Here is an 18,982-nt window from a genome sequence, read left to right as displayed (position 1 = left end):
CCAAGCATCTTCTTCCCTTTCTGTCCCTACCCCTTCACATGTGGCATTTCTGTCGCTGAAAAATGAGCTTGGCATTTCTGGGCAGAAAAGCACCATCCTGCAGGTCCATTTTTGAGATAATGGAAAATGGGCCCCAGGGCATGTTGTGTGCAGGGGCAGGCCAGGGCCTAACCAGGCTCTCTCTCTGTCTCTCTCTCTGTCTCTGTCTCTCTCTGTCTCTGTCTCTGTCTCTCTCTCTCTGTCTCTGTCTCTGTCTCTCTCTCTCTCTCTCTCTTTCTCTCTCTTTAAAAAAAAAAATTGAGACAGGGTTTCTCTATAGCTCTGGTTGTCCTGAAACTCTTTCTGTAGCCCAGGCAAGCCTCGAACTCAGAGATCCTCCTGCCTCTGCTTCTTGAGTGCTGGGATTAAAGGTGTGCACCACCCGGCAGGCTCCTAGCCAGACTCTTACTAGCCACTTTTAAACTAAGGGAAGATGCAGTCCTACAAAGGAAGGACAACATCCATTTCACGAAGAAAGATGAGGTGACTTGCTTTGGAGAAACCAGGACCGGTAGCCAGCCCTGACCTGGCGACTATCATGGAAGTTTGAGCTTAGACAGAGGTTCTCCCGATGGGATCCTCTTCATGAGCACTTGGTACGGATCGGGGGCAACCCGAGATTTTAGACCCCAGCAAGGCTCCCTGTAGTCTCAAATTTAAACTTGGGTGTGCACACTGAGGCAGTGTGTTCACACCACCTGCTAGGGTGTGAAACCAGCCAGAAATACCTGCGCTGTTATGGTGGCTCAGCAGGCAAGTGGGGGAGACGGGCCTGGTATGCCCTCAGGAAGTCCCAGTGACTCAGACTGCATTCCACCCCACCCCCTGCCCCACACATCCAGACACCCTTCCTCCCATGCACATAGTCTAAGAACAGGCTTGTCTGGGAGCCGCAATCCTTCCTACCCAGAGCAGGGCAGGGAGGCTGCCTCAGACAATTCGGGGGGCCGGGGGGGGTCTGGAATAAGGATCCCTGGCTGTGGACCTGCCACCAGGAAGTTGGGGTCAGAAGGACCCTAGCACACGGTGGGATGGGTAGGATGGGCTGCAGACTCACTCACCCTCCCCCAGGAGTCACTCAAGCAGTAGGCAGACCTCTTGGCTACTCATTCCACCAGTGGCCAACTCTTTGCACTTTCAGCTTGGCTGTGGTATTTTCTCATTGATGAGTTGGAAGTGGGGGTGGGGGTGTCTGTGTGTGCCTCATAGTTGGAGATAAATACCAGATCATGTCTGAAGCATAGCAAGCAGACAGACATATCTGGGGTTCCTGTAAGTGTCTACCCATCCTACCTTCATGCCCACTGGTCCCAGATAAGTGCACGGTTGCTGCCTCTGAAGGTCCTCCCCTGTGTGCCTACTCCCCCGTCTTAACCAGTCCTGAAGAGCTGGCTCCAGACCTACTTTAGAGAGGTTTGAAGGCCTTCCTCAAGCCAACGAGAGCTCTGGGCATGGAAAAGTAAGCAGGAGGCCCTTGCTGCTCAGCTCCTCATGTGATGGGCACTGACCATTCTACTGGGGTGGGGAGTTGAAGAAGCTTGGGGTATATCATACCAAATGCCCCCTCAGATGCCCCACTAGCTCAGGGTCCAGGAGGCCCCAGCACAGCCCCAGCTTGAATGAGCAAGCACACAGGAAGACCTCAGTTTCCCCATCTACCTGCCCTGCCTATCTTCCATGGCAAAGTGACAGAGGGGACATCTGCAAGAGCTTGCTTGGGTGAGCAAGAGGACAGGCACCCAACTGTAGTCACCTTCCAGCCTTCTCAAGAAAGTAGTGACCAAGACTCTGACCATCCCTGCTTGTACTTCAGTTGTGTGTCTATGAAACACGCATGAGCCAGACACGTGACCTGGAAAAGACCTCACAAACCAAACGTACGACCCCCAGCCCATCCCACGGTGGCGTGCAAGGGACCCCCACCTGGGCTCATATGTGCACCTAGAGACTAGCACACAATTGGTATCACTTTGTTTCTGTCCCTCCAAGGAGTCCTGATTCCCAGTATTCTGCTGTCATGGCAACCAAGAGAGCTAAATGGGGGGTAGGGGTAGGGAGGGAAAAAAGGGTTGAGGGACCTAACAGTGGCTTGGAATGAAGCTGGAGGCTTAAGTTCCTCTTTCTTTTTTATACCCCAAATATGGGTCCCACCTCTGTGGGCAGTGGGGGGTGGACACGACTGGATAGAACTGCTTCTAGGGATAGTCAGCACAGAGGCCACCAGTCCATTGTCCTGGGAGTACATGCTGCACCTAGAAACCCCGAGCATCTTCCTGATGAAGGTCAGCGTAGGAGCAAACCCCTCCACTGAGCTCCCAGTGACTTCTCTGTCCACAGGGAAAGGCTAGCATTTCATGGTTCGGTAGGGTCAGCAGATGGCCAGGGAAGGGTGTGCTCTTCCACATGGGGCCAGAGGGCAGACAGGCTCTGTGACCTTTGGGGCACTGCCAGGCCTTTAGTCTGTGCCCTCAGGTGCCAGGGCAGTAACTCCATCTCATGCTCCCACAGCCCTAGGAAGAAAGTGTGCTGGTATCCCTACCACACAGGAGGCAGAGGCCTGGGGAGGCAGGGAAGTCACTCAAGGTCACAGAGGAGTGACTGATAGCTGGGGTACTTATCTCCTGAGGAAGGCAGAGACCCAGTACCCATATGAGCTAACCACCTGTCTTACTGACATGGTACTGGAGGCCTGTCTCCCCAGTGGCCATGCTAGTGGGGATCCAGAGGTGGGCAGGGTAGGGATGACCAGTTGAGAACACCGACCCCCAAGCTCTTGACCCAGAACTTGTCTATACCAGACCCGGCCAGTTGGTACCAGGATAAGAGCAAAGGGCACCCAGGTTCTTTTATGGAAGTCAGAGCAAAGGAAGCAGAGAGTGGCTGGAGCTACAAGGAGGAGGGAGGCAGCCTTGTAGGGAAGACTCTAAGGGCCTTCCTAGAGGAGCCCGCGGGAGGGACAGGACCTGCTGCAGGACCCAGCCAACAGACAGGGCCATGGGTACCCAAAGAAATGATAAGAGCAAGTACTGAGTGGGAAGGCTGGAAGATCCAGGTCTAAACTAGGCCATGGAGGGGCCATAATGGTCTTGAGTGGATCTGGAGGAGGAGTAAGCACAAATACGTGCCACGGGACCTCCTTCCCCAATACAGGGAATCTTTCTAACTCCATGCCAAGATGCCACAGGGACCAAGAAGTCCAAGAGCCTCCTCCTGGTGGGGCAGGATGACTCACAAATGCAATGGCAGGGCTAGTGGTGGCTCATGTCTTTTTCCCTTAGTGCTGCCTTTGAACCCAGGTTCCACAGGACAGGGACACTGATGGCCGGTGTATCCCAGCAGCTGTGGGGCGAATGACAGCCTTGCTGAATGCTGTTCCAGGTGGCCCAGGAAAGGCCCTGGCAAAACCATGCAGTCCATGCTGCCCCTTCCCATACCCTTCGCTTTGATCTGCCCTCCCCCACCCCACTTTCCTGTCTCTCTATCATTGTTCCTGTGTTTTTAGCCCTCAGCACTTTTTCTGAAAGAGAACAGCTGGGCTGCTGGAGTCACAGAGGAAATATTTTTTTTTGACTACTTTGCAGATTCCCCTCCTCTATGAAAACTGATGCCACCATTGCAGATGGATTGACAGACAGACAGGAAGGTATCTGTTTCCTTGCCTCCTTCTCCCGGGGTTCTGTTTTGGGGGGAGGAATGGTGGTAGGGGGACGGGTTTGGTATTGGGTCCTTCCGAGCATCATCAGTCCCATTTTACAGATGAGGATGCTGAGCCCCAAGATCACCTAGAAACATTAGCCATTGAGTTTCCATTCCCACAAAAGCAAGCATTTAAGGAGAGCTTTCTGTGCGCCAAGCGCAGTGGCTGCTGAAAACATGCAGTGGTTCTGAGCCAGACACATTGTTGCTGACACTTTGCAGAGAAGAAAACAAGGCTCAAATGTGCACATGGCTACTCTGATAGATGCCCCTCCCTCTCCAAGTGAGACTTGACCCCGTGACTCCACAGCTTCCCACACTGATTGCTGTAGCATGCCTGGCCTGACCCTGACTCCTATGGCCAGAGGTGGAGAGCATTCAGATGGCCAAGTCTGTCTCAGCCTCTGGCCACCCTCTTTAGGTCTCAGTGACTTTACTGTGAAAAGGGGAACCAGGGTTCACTGAGTCTCAGGGAACAAGTAAAATGGGGTTGAGCCACAAGTACTATGTTGGCCTGCCTGTGCCCCTTCCCAAGGGTCACCCTCCTCATCTAATTCTGCAGGATTTGCATATTAGAAAGGAGAGGTGTTTACAAACTGTAAAGTGGTGTGCAGATGAAGAGAAGGGGCCATGCCTTTCCTGTAGCTCTGCTGTTAAAGCATCAGGAAACCAATTTGCTTTTTCCAGTGTGCTGTGTAAACAAGTGCACAGCATGTGCACCTGTGTGTGTGCACATGTGTGAGCACGTGTGTGTGTGTGTGTGTGAGAGAGAGAGAGAGAGAGAGAGAGAGAGAGGGAGAGAGAGAGAGATCGAAGGCTCTTGGAGGCCATGCCATGGAACCTAAAAGTGAGGGGGGATTTCAAGATAATCTTAAAAGCCAAAAAAAAATTAATATGTGTCAAAAGGAATAAGGAGGCTTAAATGGCTCCCAGGTGGGACACAGAATAAAAGAGTCCTTGCTGTTACTTTTTGATTGTCTCCATGCTGGGAAGACAGGCAGAGGGTCGCCATGGCAACTCTGGGCATCCAGCAGGGGGCAACCTGGACCCTGCAGGTTTTGTCTGGGTTGAGCAATGATTCAGCCCAATGGAGTTCAGAGGCCAGATCTGGGTCCAATCCAGGCGGGACCCTTGTCCTGAATTCCAGTTTCCTTCTCTTCTGCAGGTCACTCAAAGGGTAAGAAAAGGACAGACGGGAGAGGCCAGGTTAAGGATGTGGAAGTCTCAGAACGCGGGCACAGTCAAGGCAGTCTGAAAGGTTGTCACAGAGAGGAGAGGGGCCATGTGTGGGCAGCACAGAGCATGGGTGAGGAGTGGGTAGAGGAGGTGGTGAGTAGGCTGGAGAGTACAGGCTTGGTCTGGCAGCTGTCCTCAGCCACTCCCAGCCTCTGCTGAGGTGGTTTTTCCTAGGCTGGATCTAGAATACGTTTAGCCTCATTGGTGGGCTCCACAGTCAGGATTGGCCAGAGAGATGCACAGAGAAGGAAAGCCTTCATGGGAAAACCAGCTATGGTAGATCCATCCATGCATGCACACTTCATACATAGAATTATTTCTTCCTGTATGTGTAGCTAAATGTATGTATGTGTACATATGGAGGCCCGAGGCTGGTGTCAGGGGTCTCCCTTGACCACTCTCCTCCTTATTTATTGAGGCAGAGTCTGCTGGTTGAATCCAGAGGTTGCCCATGTCCAGCTAGCTGGCTTGCTCTGGGGGTCCAGGGAATCTGCAGGAATTACGGCCTTCTGATGGGTTCTGAGGATTTGGACTCATTCTCACACCTGCACAACAAGAACCTCATCCATAGAGCTATCTCCCTAGCCTCACAGAGGCCATGTTTTGGGAACAAACTGGAAGAGTGAGCTCTCTGTTTGTGGAAATGTAACTGCAAGCTCTGCCTCTGGCACCCCTGCGTCCCAGGGCGTGACAGTCAATCAGTATGTTCCGAGAAAGTGAATGAGTGACAGAGACTGAATGAGCAGTGTGCAGAAAGCTGCATGGGAACCTAGGAGGCAGTTAACACCTTCTCTCCGCTAATTTGCAGGCTGGTATTGAAAGAGCTAAACAAGCTAATGAAACCCAGCTGATCTAAAAATGGCAGGTGATAGTGTTGCTGCGAAGCTAAAGGAATCTGAGTGTTGCATGACCTGGGTTGTACCCAGAACTATGGACAAGCAAGATCTAGAGAACATGGCCCTGGATCTTTCTGAAGGTCAAATAGCCAAACCTCAAATGTGTATGAAGCTGTTGTTCGTACTAGGACCGTCTGGACCTAGGGTTTGTTCCAGTCATAATTGGCACTAACAAGCAAGGGCCGATGCACGTGCAATCTCTCGCTCAAGGTTCTTGAAATCACACCATGCAAACAGCTTTAAATAGAGAGCAAGCACACCCAAGCTTCCATATGCTCCATCAGCAGAATTCCCCCCGAATAAAAGATGGTAGTACCAGTCTGGTCAGTGCCATGCTGGCCTCTTTACCTGAAGAACTAGTTAGCTCTGTCCAGTCTGTGTCCAGGGAAAGGGGCTTGGTGTTTTTAGGTCTTGAGGTCTTTGGATCTCTGGAATGATCCTCAGGGATTCTAGGCTGAGGTTGAGCAAGAGAGGCCTCAGGATGCTTCTTAAATTCTGAAGAAGTCAGGGAAAGCCAGAGTGGAAAATCCAGAATCCATTTCTCCTTCATGCCAGATCCCAGAGGGAGGCTCACGTGACTCCTGAAAGGTAGGCACAAATAGACCAGGGAGTCAGCCAGCATGAGGGGAGGTCGTTACTAAGTGACTTCAGGCAAACCTTGCGCCTTCTCTGAATTAAGAACTCGATGGGACAGAAGCATCCCTCACAGAGCCACTGTGGGGATCAAACAAGAAGGCGAACACAAAGTGCTTCATCAATGAGAAGTGCCAGGAGGCGTTGCCACTACTCCTGCTGCTGCTGGGGATTCGTTAGGTAGAAGGGGGTCTCTGGGCTTCCAGTAGTGCATGGTAAGATGACAGTTGACAGCTATCCTCTCTTCTCAAACAAACCCACCATCTCTTGCCTGTGGCTGCAGCTGGGGAAGACACATGGAGCATGTGCATGTGTGTGTGTCGAACAAGTAAATCATTTCCCCCATATCAGTATCTCCTCTGGGTGACATCTGCCCCTCATCTGCCACAGATGCTCAGTCTTCTGTCCTTCCATGACTGAGTTCCTGTGGGGCCCAGCAGGGTCTAGCACTCAGGGCCTGACCAATGGGGAAAGGTCAAAGGCAGGGAAAATGGGTAAGGCCCTCCATCCTGCTGTGGTTCCCTCAGTTTGAGGAGATGTGCCTCAGAAAAGTCTAAGGTCAGAGGTGGGAATGGGGACTGAGCACATTACTGACAGAAGACTTAAACCCAAAGAGAAGTTACCCAAGGCCACAGCCCTGTGGCTGTGGACGCAGGTCTAGAGGTCAAGGTGACTCTGAATTCCAGGTGTCTTGAAACCCAGTTTTCTGTTCTGGTCCACTTGGGCTTCAATGGTTCAAAGTTCTATTCCCATTGTTCCCTACACACCAGGCCTCCCTTACTCACTGATCTTAAACTCTAGGGCAGACCTATGCCAGGGAGGGTGGCATCTTCCTGTGAATGAGAGACAGGTTCCCCAGCCAAGTGGGCTACCCAGACCCCCTAGGCCCTCATGGAGTCGAATGGAACATTTGTTGAATGGAATCGAATTTACCGTTCGATTGCAGGAGATGTAATTTGATCTGGGTCTTATGAAGTCCTTAATAGAGTTAAGGTATTACTAGGATCTGCTGCTTTTTCATTTGTTAAAGGAGGTGCTGGGCTGGAAAAGGGACTCGGCAGAGTGAGGCACCTGGCTGTTCTTCCTGCCCCAGCTGCCTTCATGCTGTACCCTGGGGAAGTCGCCATCTGTCTTCATCCCAAAGCTAAGGTCTTCATCTCTGAAGCAGGGATTGTGGATGCTGATGACTTATTTGAGGGACATGGCCAGGAAAGGGAAGGGAGGGAGGTGGGTCTCCTTGGGGCTGGGGCCCGGGGGAAAGGAGCTCACAGTCATTAGATACAGTCTGTGTGTTTCCCTCAGTGCACTCAACGCTCACAGCATCCGTGTGTGGCTGGTGCCTGGGGCCGTCGTGAAGAGATGTTTACCGATTCCCTCGGAGATTCTTTTTCTCTAAGCATGGGGTTAAAAATTGCACTCCCTTGTCCCCTTCAGAGTTACATGTGTCTCAAGCTTTGACCAACGAAACTTTAGTGGAAGCTACATGAGTCACAAGAGAAAGTGGCCATGCTTCTTCTTGCTGTCAAGGCAACTGTGGATATACATGTTAAAATGGTGGGTAGCCATCAGCCTGGGGTCTTGAGTGACAGTCAGAACCAGCTAGTCCCTGTAACAGCCTGGGAACGGAGCTTGTGTTGTTCGAAGTCCCAGGAGTTTAGTCATCTAGTTTGACTGGTCCAGTGCAGCTGTGGTCCCCCAACAATGTGCTGTGGGAGCCAGAATGGGTAATCAGTAAAGACAGGGCTCAGTCCCAATCCTTATGATGTCAGGACCACATTCTTTCCAAGCCAGGCTCTAGTGGCTACAGTAGGCTGGCCAGATGTGGTCATGCAGTGTCCCTAGGCAGTGGGGACAGGGTCTGAACGCACTAACCATATCTCATCTTCTACTCTTTGCTGAGCACTGTGCCCCGCAGCCTTCACATGGGAATGCCTGAGAACCGGAGGTCAGAGGCTGGGCACCTTCGCAGTGGTGGGCCCTGAGAGGGTTGACACTGTTGAACTGCAGGCCTTTTCTGAGCCTCAGTCCTTTTAGGTGTCACACACTGCCACACCCCCTGGCTATTTCAGAAACTAAGTGAGATTCGGGCACACAGTAGGACTCCACTCCCAGGCTCTGTTGTTATTGGGGGCCCAATGCCCCCCCCTCTACCCCACAGCTTCCTGGGAAGAAAGCCAGATGTCCCTCCTTTGGAATCCTGGGCATACTTTCATCTCTTGGGTTCCTCCCTGACCCCTAGAGAAGGGAGGTCTTACACCTGGAGAAGTTGGCTCCCTGCCCCAAATTTCCTACCTGTTAACCACCTTCCTGCCAGGGCAGTTTCTTTCCCGGTCTTGATCACACCAAATCCCACACCACACCCTGCTCAGGTAGACTCCCTCCAGGACTGGGGCCCTATCTTTAATTTACCTATTGCAGGAGTCATGTCCTGAACTGTTATACCAAAGCACTGCCCACAGAGTGAGCTCCATCTGGGCCTCTTGCAGGTACACGGGAAGCCCCTGGGTTGGTGCGATTGGCCCACTGTGAGGACCAAGGCTTTAACAGTGCGGCCTGCATATGCTACCTTTAACTGTTCTCTATGTCACTGTCTACAGCGCTGAGCAACCAGGGACATGAAAGAGCACAGCCCTCAGAAAGGGTCCAGGAAATGGACAGAGACATCAGGCAGGAGGCAAGGTCATGCGATTTAGGGAAAATTTACTAAGGCCAGAAGTAGTGATCAGAGGGACCTGAGATCCTGGTTTGGCCTGGGTTGAGCCCCAGGAAGAGTGGCCCCTGATCCATTGCCAGCGGCCCCAGACAGCCAGCTGCTCTCTCAGAGCAGTCAGTCTGACTCTGCCACCCTCCCTCCTCGCCTCCTTCCACCCCCTTCCCCTGCCCTTTTTCCCTTCCTAAAAGCACAGAGAAATGGGATTCAGAAGCCTACACTGCCTGCAGAACATGGTTCAGCCGCCCAAAAGAGGAAATGCCAACGTGCGGGTTCTCATGGCAACTCCAGCTCCACCCCCTGCAGCCACCCAGTGCCCATATGGTGAGATTCGAGCAGGGCGCATTGACTCAGCCGGCCCTGGGCCTGACTGGGGCTGCCATGGGTGGCATGTTGGGTTCCTCGGCTGCCCTTTGGCAGCCCAAGCAGGGTGCCAGGATGTAGACTTGTTCTCAGGAGCCGCCTCCCCACCAAGTAGGGCTCTCTGTGGCCAGCAATGAACTGGTGCTTTCCAAGGTGGGCCTCGCCTGCCTCTTGCCCCTCTACCTTAGCTCTGATGTAAACCCTAGGTATGGAAGTTTCTAGTAAGGTTTGGAAGAGCATGGGGAGTAGAAGTGGAGTCAGGGGCTGTTTTTCTTGTCCCTGGCACTGGTACCATAATCACCTGCCCCATCTCAAAAAATGGTGAAGGTGCCCAGAGCCTTGACCTCTAAGTCATGGAAAGAAGAAGCAGCCCAAGCCTTAGCTGAGATGCCCTAGGGTACCGCTGCTCCCTAGCCCCAAACCCCTCTTGTGCCCACCGGGGCAATGCCTGCCAGCCTGCCTTGTAGACAACCCTGTTTTTCCAGGCCAGCTGGCATTTCCGTGACTAATGTAGTGGAAACTAGTGCCAGGGCTGGAGACTGCAGGGCTGGTGCTAAGAAGAAGTCTTCTAGGGCTTGGCACCTACCCTGCATCCTTTGCTGGGGTCCTGTGGTACCAAGAAGCAGAAGAGAGGCAACTCCCTGGCATTTCCCATCTCCTCCTCACCTGACCCTAAAGTGCTTTCCTCAGACTTCATCTAGCCCTGCGCCATCTTTCTTAGGCGGGTGTAGCGGGTTGAGGAGGAAGAGTGAAGAGTTAGCCTGTCTGCTGCCCTTGCACCCATTCTCTCAGAAGGCTGTGAACCCCAAGCTTTCCATGTGAGTCCGACTTACATCTTTCTTGCTTCTAAGCCTTCAAGCAGACATTTCTATGCATGTCAGAGCCAGAGAACCCCAAAGGCAGTGGACCAGACCCTTCAGGAACACATGAATGGGTCACAGGGTGTAGAAACTACATGAGGTCAAATAGCAAGTCTGGGTCCAACAGGGCTGAGAAGCAAAAGCCCTTGTCTCCCTGCCTACGCCATCCTCAGAGTCCCAAACCGCTGCCTCAAATTATGTCTCCCCTCGACTGAAAGAGGGATGGATGGGTAGATGGGGGCAGGGAGCAGGGACTATGGAACAGATGGGCTTGGAGGCTCCACAGCGGGGGCTTTGAGGGAGGGGGAGGAGCCCCAGAGAACCTGGAACTCTTACAAAGTTGCGAGTTAAAACATTCTTCACACTCCCGCCTCCTTTACTGTTCTGATGAACCAAGACGTGACAAAAATGTGTCAGATTTTTAAAAAACCACACACATACACAAATGCCAGGCCTGTATCTGCCGCCCGCCCAAGCTTGGCCCATCTGCTTCCTGGGGGTGGAAGGGAAGGGGCCTTAGCAGTGGCACCTCATTCTGGACAGCGTAGTCCTGGCTCACAATGGCCTAGGCCATGGTGGGAGGTCTCAGCTGGGTTTGCCATGGAGTTCACCACATGCCCTACCCCTCACTCTGAGCTGGGAGTAGCCCCCCTCTCACCTGCTTCAGCTGGGGGACCAGGGCTTGGAGAGCTCTCCCTTGATGTACAGACGGAAAGCTGAGGCCCAAAGAGTCACTCAACAAACACCAGCTGAGCACAGATTTGCTCTTTACCTCAAGCCCGTCAAGCAAAGGGGGATCAGTGTCGGCAAGAAACACAGGCAAGCTCCCTAGCAGAGCCAGGCCAGAGAGGCACAACTGAGCAGTCAGCGAAAGCATGTGATAGACTGGGGTCTTCAAGGGAGACCTGGGCTAGCAACGGGGTCTAGGGAGACACTCAGCTGGGCCTCACTCCGCTGTGATGGGCAGTCGACTTCAGCACCCCAGAGTTGTGGCAAACAGGGACAAAGGTCACTTAGGCAGCTACTCTAAGTTGGGTTGAAGAAGGTTATCAGGAATCATGGGACCAGGCCGGGCGATGGTGGCGCATGCCTTTAATCCCAGCACTCGGGAGGCAGAGGCAGGTGGATCTCTGTGAGTTCGAGACCAGCCTGGTCTATAGAGCTAGTTCCAGGACAGGCTCCAAAGCCACAGAGAAACCATGTCTCGAAAAAGCAAAAAAAAAAAAAAAAAAAAAAAAAAGGAATCATGGGACCAAATGTGACTATGAGCACAGAGGTAGCTTAGAGAATAGTCAGTGCAGAGAACCTAAAGAAACTCCTCCAGGCTGGAGGCTTGAGCATGGGGTAGGGCAGGGACTAGACCCTGCCAGGCCTGGTAGGTTCCTGGGGGGACTGTTGAGTATGCCAAGCACTGCTAGAGGAATGATATGGGCTTGTTCTGGGCAGATATGCAGAGGGCATCACTTCTCAGAGCCGGTCCTGTTTCTCTGAAGTACCCTGTTCTTCACCGCATTCTGGAGTCCAGCCTGGCCCAGGACCCATGTCAAAGAGGCTTTTGTTTCTTTGTTTGTTTTTTGAGACAGGGTTTCACTTCATAGCTTTGGAACTCGCTTTGTAGACCAGGCTGGCCTCAAGATCATGGAGATTTGCCTGCCTCTGCCTCCCGAGTGCTGCGATTAAAGGCGTGCGCCACTACCACCTGGCTAAGGAGGCTCCTTCTTAAGAGCCTGGTTTAAATGCCTTAATGCCACATCTTCTGAGAAATGTCCTTGAACTTTCTGAGACAAGCAGGTGCAGTAGGCACAACATGGAACCTTCCCACCCTGAGGACTCAGGGACCCTCATCAGAGCGGTCACCCTGTCAAGTCCCCTTGTTCTTCTCATCTCAAAGCTATCTGGGCAGACACCATCCTAGGCATGGACACAGGGCTTCGGAGAGGGCAAGGAGTTTGTCTCACAGCAAACAGCAATTGATAGTTAGGGTCCATTCAAAATGGCATCACCCCGTCTGAGTTGTGAGGCTCTAGGGTCCTCCTGCAGAACAGTGGGAAAGCTGGGCAGGGTAGGCTGTGGCCTGCAGTGCTGGGCAAATGGGAAAAGCTGCCATGGTTGGGAGATTTCTAACGGGAGTCTGTTGGATCAGTTACTGTATATCCAGATAGCCTGACCTTCAAAGCTAGAGGCTGGGAGAGGCTGTGCACAGCCTAGCTGCAGAGGCCCAGCCTCCTCCAGCGAAGCGCTGGGAGATGGAGATGACATAATGGAGGGCAAAGGAGGCCTGGCAATCCAGTCGAGGGTGGGGAAGTCCTGCAGCCTCAACAGCCCCTCTCCACCCCTACTGGGACTATTGAGGAGCCAGCGCCTTTCTGGGGAGCCAGAATGGGCTTGGTTACATCTCCTGGAGCCCCAGTCTCCCCATTGCAACATGGGATTCCTGTGTCATTGCCAGAGGATTCATTTAAGGCTTAGAGACAAGCCCTGGAGGATGTTCGGGGAGCAGAGTCCCACAGCCCTAGGGCCCAAGACTGGGGGATGTGCTTCTGAGTCCTCAGAGGGCCTGTGTGATGACCTGAACATCCAGAATCCTCTAAGGCACACCTTGAGGCCCTGGGATGAAGTTCCACCTGAACCCCACCCTCCCATGGAGGACTTTGAGCCCATGTAGCAGCATCTCCCTTGTCCCCAAGGGACCACGCACAAACACCTGTTGTGGCTGTCAGTGCTCAGGAAGTGTGGCTGGAAGGGGCTTTCTCCTCAGTGTCAAGTGGGAATGGGAGGAGGGAGAGCCTCGCCTCCCTCTTTCCTCTTCCATCCCTCAACATTATCCCTTCCTACTCATTAGAAATCCATCTGAGTTAATGGATTAATTAAATGATTTAATATATGCACAGTGTTAGAACAGTGCTCGACACAGTAAAAACTCAGCATTAGCAGTCAATGATTCTACCGCAGTGACCCGACCCCCCCCCCCCCCCCATATACCAGTGTCACAGGCTGGAAAAACTGCTAGCAGTGAGATACTACTTAGTATGAATTAGTTTTTTTGTTTTTTGTTTTTAAACCACATTGTTTTTCAGCTCACCTTAATCTAAGGCCAGTCAGTTTTGGGCTAAGAGCCATTTTGGAGCTTGTTGTATGGGAGGCAAAATAAGCAAGGCATGGGCCTCTGTGTATTCAGTCTCAGGGTGACATCTCCAGTGTAGGTGGAGGAGGGGGAGTGAATGGCCTTCAGGACTAGGGTGTGACCCCAGTTCTCCAGGGGCAGGGTTTGGGAGCTGGCATGCACAAAAGTAGGGAAGACATCCCCTATACACAGGGAGTGTGGAGGGGCTCTGGGGGCAGCTGGGAAACAAGCTCCCCACCTGCTCCCTGAGGTGCTAGGCTTTGCAGATAGGGTAGGCAAGGGTGATTATGCACAGAGAGGAAGCAGCCTTCAGCTGGAATACAGGAAATGAGATGGGCAGGGGTGTGACGAGAATGGAGATGCAGGGTGGGAGAGAGCTGAGTGGGTTTTCAAACAGTTCTGGATGGAAGGCTGGACAGGGTCAGCTCTTCTTTGCCCTGCAGTATTCAGGGGTACACCAGGCATGGTGGTTGGTCTAACCTCCGTGATGACACTGAGAACACAGAGCCACGCAGGAGAATTCAGTGAGCCTCTGGTTGACAAGGTTTCATGAGAGTGGGGAATGAAAATATAACGTGAGGCTCTGTGGTCAGACTTACAGAAGTTCTTGGACAGCTTGGAAAGTAACAGGAATGTGGGAAGCCTGGGAAACAGTGGCTTCTCCTAGCCCAAAGCAACAAGTAGGGAGAGTAACTATAGATCCCCTTCCCCCACCAACGAAGATCCGCACCCACTCCAGGGCAAGCCACCCTTGGGGGTCTCAGATTTTGTCCATAAAATTGGGTTAATAGTGCCTTCCATGTTATCCAAGGCTCCAAATATGACCCATTATGGTCTCTACCTAGTTCCATGGCCGTTCTACCATCCAGGACAGCAATGTTCTCAGCACAACATTTAAGGCACAAGCCTTCTGCCTGCACAGGCCCTAGATTCCTTGTTTGGCCTGTGGCTGCATAATGGGAGGGTCATGAGGTCCTTTCATGGCGGACTTGCCTATTCGCCTCCATCTTCCTGAGCACTTCCTGCTTTTAACACTGGCACAGCCCCATGCCCACTGCCAGGATCCTGCAGGGAGGGCCTGCAGTGGGAAAAATGGGACTGGATGACAGACACATTCACACCTTTCAAGATCCTCGCCACAGTAGTCAGGGTGTCCATATGCCCCTAGCCTGAAGGCTCCCGAGGCTCACAGTGCTTATGATGAATAAGGTCACATTGTAGGGGACAACATGACTCTGCAACTCCTATTCCTCTCCTCAGCTTCCCATGCCATTGCCAGTCCAGCTCCTGTCATGGAGGTCTACAGGGAGTGAGAGAAGGGATTTCCTATGTGGGTCATCAGACAAGAAGGATTGAGCTGGCTGGGGGCCTTAGGGACAAGAGGGTAGGAAACTGAGCCTTCACTTAAAGTGAGGGACCAGCTGCCTGGCCCCTGGGCTCTCAGCGCCCCAGCCCCGGGTGTCTACTCCTAAGAGTTAGTGAATGGCCTCTCTGTGGTCTATAATGAACGCCTCCAGTAAAGCCTAAATTCTCTGGCTCCAGATTGTAAGACAGTTTTGAAGCCAACGAACCCACTCCTGGGCACATACATGTGTTTTCATGATCGCACAAGTGCACACACATGTCAGACATACATCTTATGGTAGGAAAAGGCAGGTACCACACAGGTCTCTGGGTATAGACAAATCAAGGCCCTTTAGGCAGGCAGCCATGATGTCACCACACTCAGAGGCAATAGCTAGCTTCTAAGAAGGCTGACAGAGTTTCTGGTCACCTCAAAACTCAAAAGACATTTTGAGGATCTGTCTCATCTCCATAAACATAAAATCTTCCCCTTTTGGCATTTGGAAGACCTCCCTTATATCTAGTTTAAACCAAATGTGCCATTCTTTCAACAGACACAGGCAGCACCCATGACCATGCCCTGGCAGAATGAACAAGAGATTGGCTGGGTCCCCTGAGGACTGTGCCAGGGCGAGTAAGACAGAACTTTGGTGCTGTAGGGGTGGAGGTGGGGAGGCTTCCAGTCGAGAACTCCCCTGGATGCCATCTCCCAGCTAAACAGGCTGGGCTAGCCAAAAAGCCCATCACCGTCTCCTAGCACACTGAGTCTTCTAGCTGAGCCAAATCCTCGCTCCAAGCTCCCTTCCTAAACAGCAGTGGTTTCTTCAGTCTCCCCTCCACCTCTTCTTACAGCAGACCCTTCTCCGTGGCATCGTAGCCTGACTCCACTTTACCACTGACACAGGGTCGTCCTCACTACACGGTCCTGGGTCCAGAGACCTAGGCTCACCAGAGACAGGTCACAAACCCTAGTCCCTCAGACCCCAGAGGCTGAAAGAGAAGGGTCATTGAGGATACGAGAGTATCTGTCACCCTCTGTGCCATATGCAGAGTGTCAAAAGTGACCTACTAGTGCAGGTCCTAGTTAGAGGAGATTCTCAGGCCACTAAGGTAAGGTTATTGGACAGGGAGGCCCAGGAAATAGCTGGGCAGGGGCGCCACCATAGGGCCAGCAGGTCTAGGATCAGCCTCGGCCTCAGACTGCAGCCAGTACATGCCACACTTAGCATCTGTTGGGAGGATGGGGGAGGCTGAGGAGCCCTTTCTGGAAGAATGAACCAGATCTATCCCCACCTACTCCCCAACCCGGTGTGTTGTGTGTGTGTGTGTGTGTGTGTGTGTGTGTGTGTGTGTGTGTGTGACCAGCAGTTAGAGCAGGGAGGGAGGACGCTTGCTGAAAGCCCTGGGAAATGAAAGAGAAATCCTCCCAAATCCCCAGCTGCCATCACTAATAGCTGAAATATGCTCTTGACAATAAGGTGAAAGGCTCTGACTCCCCAGCTAGCCCTACCAACCAGGAGCTGGGACTCCTGGCCCAGCTGAGAGAAGGGCTTGGGACCTTAGATGATCAGGGCTTTGTGGCCCAGCCATGAGACCCTCTGTCTTTCCTGATGTCTCCTTCTAGGAAGTACTTCACAGGCTCCTGTACAGCTGTTCTGAGAGGCATCAAGAGGGCAGGCAAGGGTGGTATATTCACCAGCAGGTTCTCAGAGATGGCTGGGAAGGCCTTGCCAGCCTAAGTTGTCCCTTCAAGGTCCATGTCTTTCCACAGTACCAGCTATCAAGAGGTTTCCAGCAAGTTGACAGGGCCTGTCTCCAGGACTCGAGTAGGCCTTGTGAGGCACAGAGGAGAGCCAGGCCCAGCAACAGCAGTCCCTGAAGCCTCTGGCTATGAGAAGGAGATGTCCCTGTATGGCTGCTGGCCATGCCTGGGCTCTTATGTCACTCTCTGTAGCCTCTGGCTATGGTGGGAGAGAAGGAGATGTCCCTGCATGGCTGCTGGCCATGCCTGGGCTCTTATGTCACTCTCTGTAGCCTCTGGCTATGGTGGGAGAGAAGGAGATGTCCCTGCATGGCTGCTGGCCATGCCTGGGCTCTTGTGTCCACACATGGCCATAGACTCCTGCTTCCAGAACCCCATTCTGCACCCTACCTGCATGTGCATGAGCATGAACTTGCATGCAGCGGGCCCATATGTACCTCCTGAGTCCCGTGTGCATGGGCAGTGCTTGCTTGCTGGGTCCTATGGGTATGAGGGAAAGATTTCCAAGATTGGTCGCTGGGTGTCCAAGCCAAAACCTTAAAAACTGCTGGGAGCCAAGAATCCAGAAGGAGGCTCCTCACCACCTGTGCAGGTGCAGTGCCAGGTTCATGTTCCACTGTGATCCCCATATCAACACTCCCCCTCCAGGCCTGGCCACCACCAGTCCCTGCATAGCATAGAGCCCAGTTATGCTGAACCCTAAGAGCTGGAGCCCCGCCCCCAGCCAAGGACTTCAACATGCCACAGAAGGGTTGAGGTACCTGCTACCGATTGACTGTGTAGGTGGGACTCCAGCCTCCCTGGGCTTTGTCTCCATCTTCCCATCACAGAGAATGCTGTGAACTGAAGGGCTTTCACAGCTGTGGAGGTAGCCATGACCCCAACAGTCCCCAGGCCAGCTCTAGCTCGCAGTGTCTGGCTCCTAAGCCCAATGCAGTCCTAGCTTGTCCACACTCATCCCCTCAATGGCTGGCTCAGTTCTGAGGCTGAGGAACTGCCCACCCGTGAATGCTGACCTGCCCATGCAGAGAAAGGGAAAAGCAAAACTGGACCATTCCCCGGCTTGGCAGCAGTGTGTTCCAGACCCACTCTCCTTGGCTCAAGAGTCCTTGCATTGACTGGTCCCCCTTCCTGGGGTGTTTGTCCCTCACCAATGGACTGAACACAACTGCTTTTTCTTAACTGGAGTTCCAATGTTTCCATTGCTGGGCAGCCTTCTTCCTCCAATCCACCCATCCCCACTCAGCAAACATAGCTTAGGCCAGTTCCCCTACCCTGGTCAGGCCTGCCCAAGCTTCTGTCCCAGTAGGATATGAACACCCTGACAGCATGACCATAGACCTTAGAACCCAGTACCCAGGGAGTGTTGGTTAAATGAATGGAAGATGTGGACAATAGGGCATCCTGGCCAAGTCCCAGCTCTACACTGAGACCTCAGCTGCCAGAGTCCTCCACTGTCACACGGTCACACACCAGCCCCGGTTCAGCGTACGCCACAACACTGGGGAATCAGAGCTATAATCAAGGCCTTTATCTCTGAGTGTATATAGTGCCCTGGGGTGTGGACACATCAGAGTACATGGAGTGCTGTTGGTACCACCCTGATGGCTAAGGACAGAGTGAATACCTGATTCAGGACTGTCTCCGGGGGGGGGGGGGGGGGGGGCTGGGGTGCAGCTGCCTACCCTGGAGCTCCTTATGTACAAAGAGATGTTCTTAGGTGAAGTGATTTGGGGCAGAGGCAGGCAGAGGCTCATGGGAGATCTTGGGACCCACACAGGCTGCTTTCTGTGGCCACAGCTAAGCTCTGCAGTCGCCAGCAGCTAGTATGATTTCGTTGCACCTCAGTTTCCCCTGTCTGTAAAACAGAAATGGTGAGCGGAAAATCAAATGCTTATAAAGGCTTCTAATGTGATGGGGCACATAATGAGCGCTCAAAAAGCAGATGGGGCTGGAGGTGACTCAGGCAGTGACATGCTTCCCTTGTAAACACAAAGTCGGGTCAACAGGATATGTTAAAACAAACCTGGGCAAGGCGGCTCACACTTGGAATCCCATGTGCTAAGAGGCAGAGACAGGCAGATCTTTGTGGCTCAATGGCTGGCCAGACTAGTCTACTTGAGAGCTTCAGGCCAGTGAAAGACTGCCCCCCAATATATATTTATATAGACAGTGCCTGAAACAATACCCAGTGCTACCCTCTGGATTCTACATGCATGTAGACACATGTGTCTCTACATACATGCTGCAATCCCCCTCCCCCCCACGCACACATACACAAACAGACCTGCACCGCTGGTTTGTTTTAACGCTGGTCCA

The 18,982-nt window shown here is 52.8% G+C and overlaps 1 protein-coding gene across 8 annotated transcripts in view; it reads right to left on the bottom strand.

Annotated features, from left to right (window-relative positions):
* Positions 1–18,982, bottom strand: part of Lingo1 (leucine rich repeat and Ig domain containing 1) — a 189,420-nt gene that overhangs the window by 27,930 nt on the left and 142,508 nt on the right. For 5 of the 8 annotated variants that reach the window (XR_012910016.1, XM_075965821.1, XM_075965822.1 and 2 more), the window contains one exon: positions 6,216–6,448. The exons of the other annotated variants lie outside the window; for them this stretch is intronic. The gene's annotated coding sequence lies outside the window, so the exon portion shown is untranslated. The remainder of the gene's footprint in view (positions 1–6,215; positions 6,449–18,982) is intronic. 8 annotated transcript variants of the gene reach the window in all.

Source organism: Microtus pennsylvanicus, chromosome 3 (genome assembly GCF_037038515.1).
Source record: "Microtus pennsylvanicus isolate mMicPen1 chromosome 3, mMicPen1.hap1, whole genome shotgun sequence".
Lineage (NCBI taxonomy): Eukaryota > Metazoa > Chordata > Mammalia > Rodentia > Cricetidae > Microtus > Microtus pennsylvanicus.
Note: the sequence above shows the minus strand (reverse complement) of the source record. Positions and strands in the feature narration are given on the sequence as shown.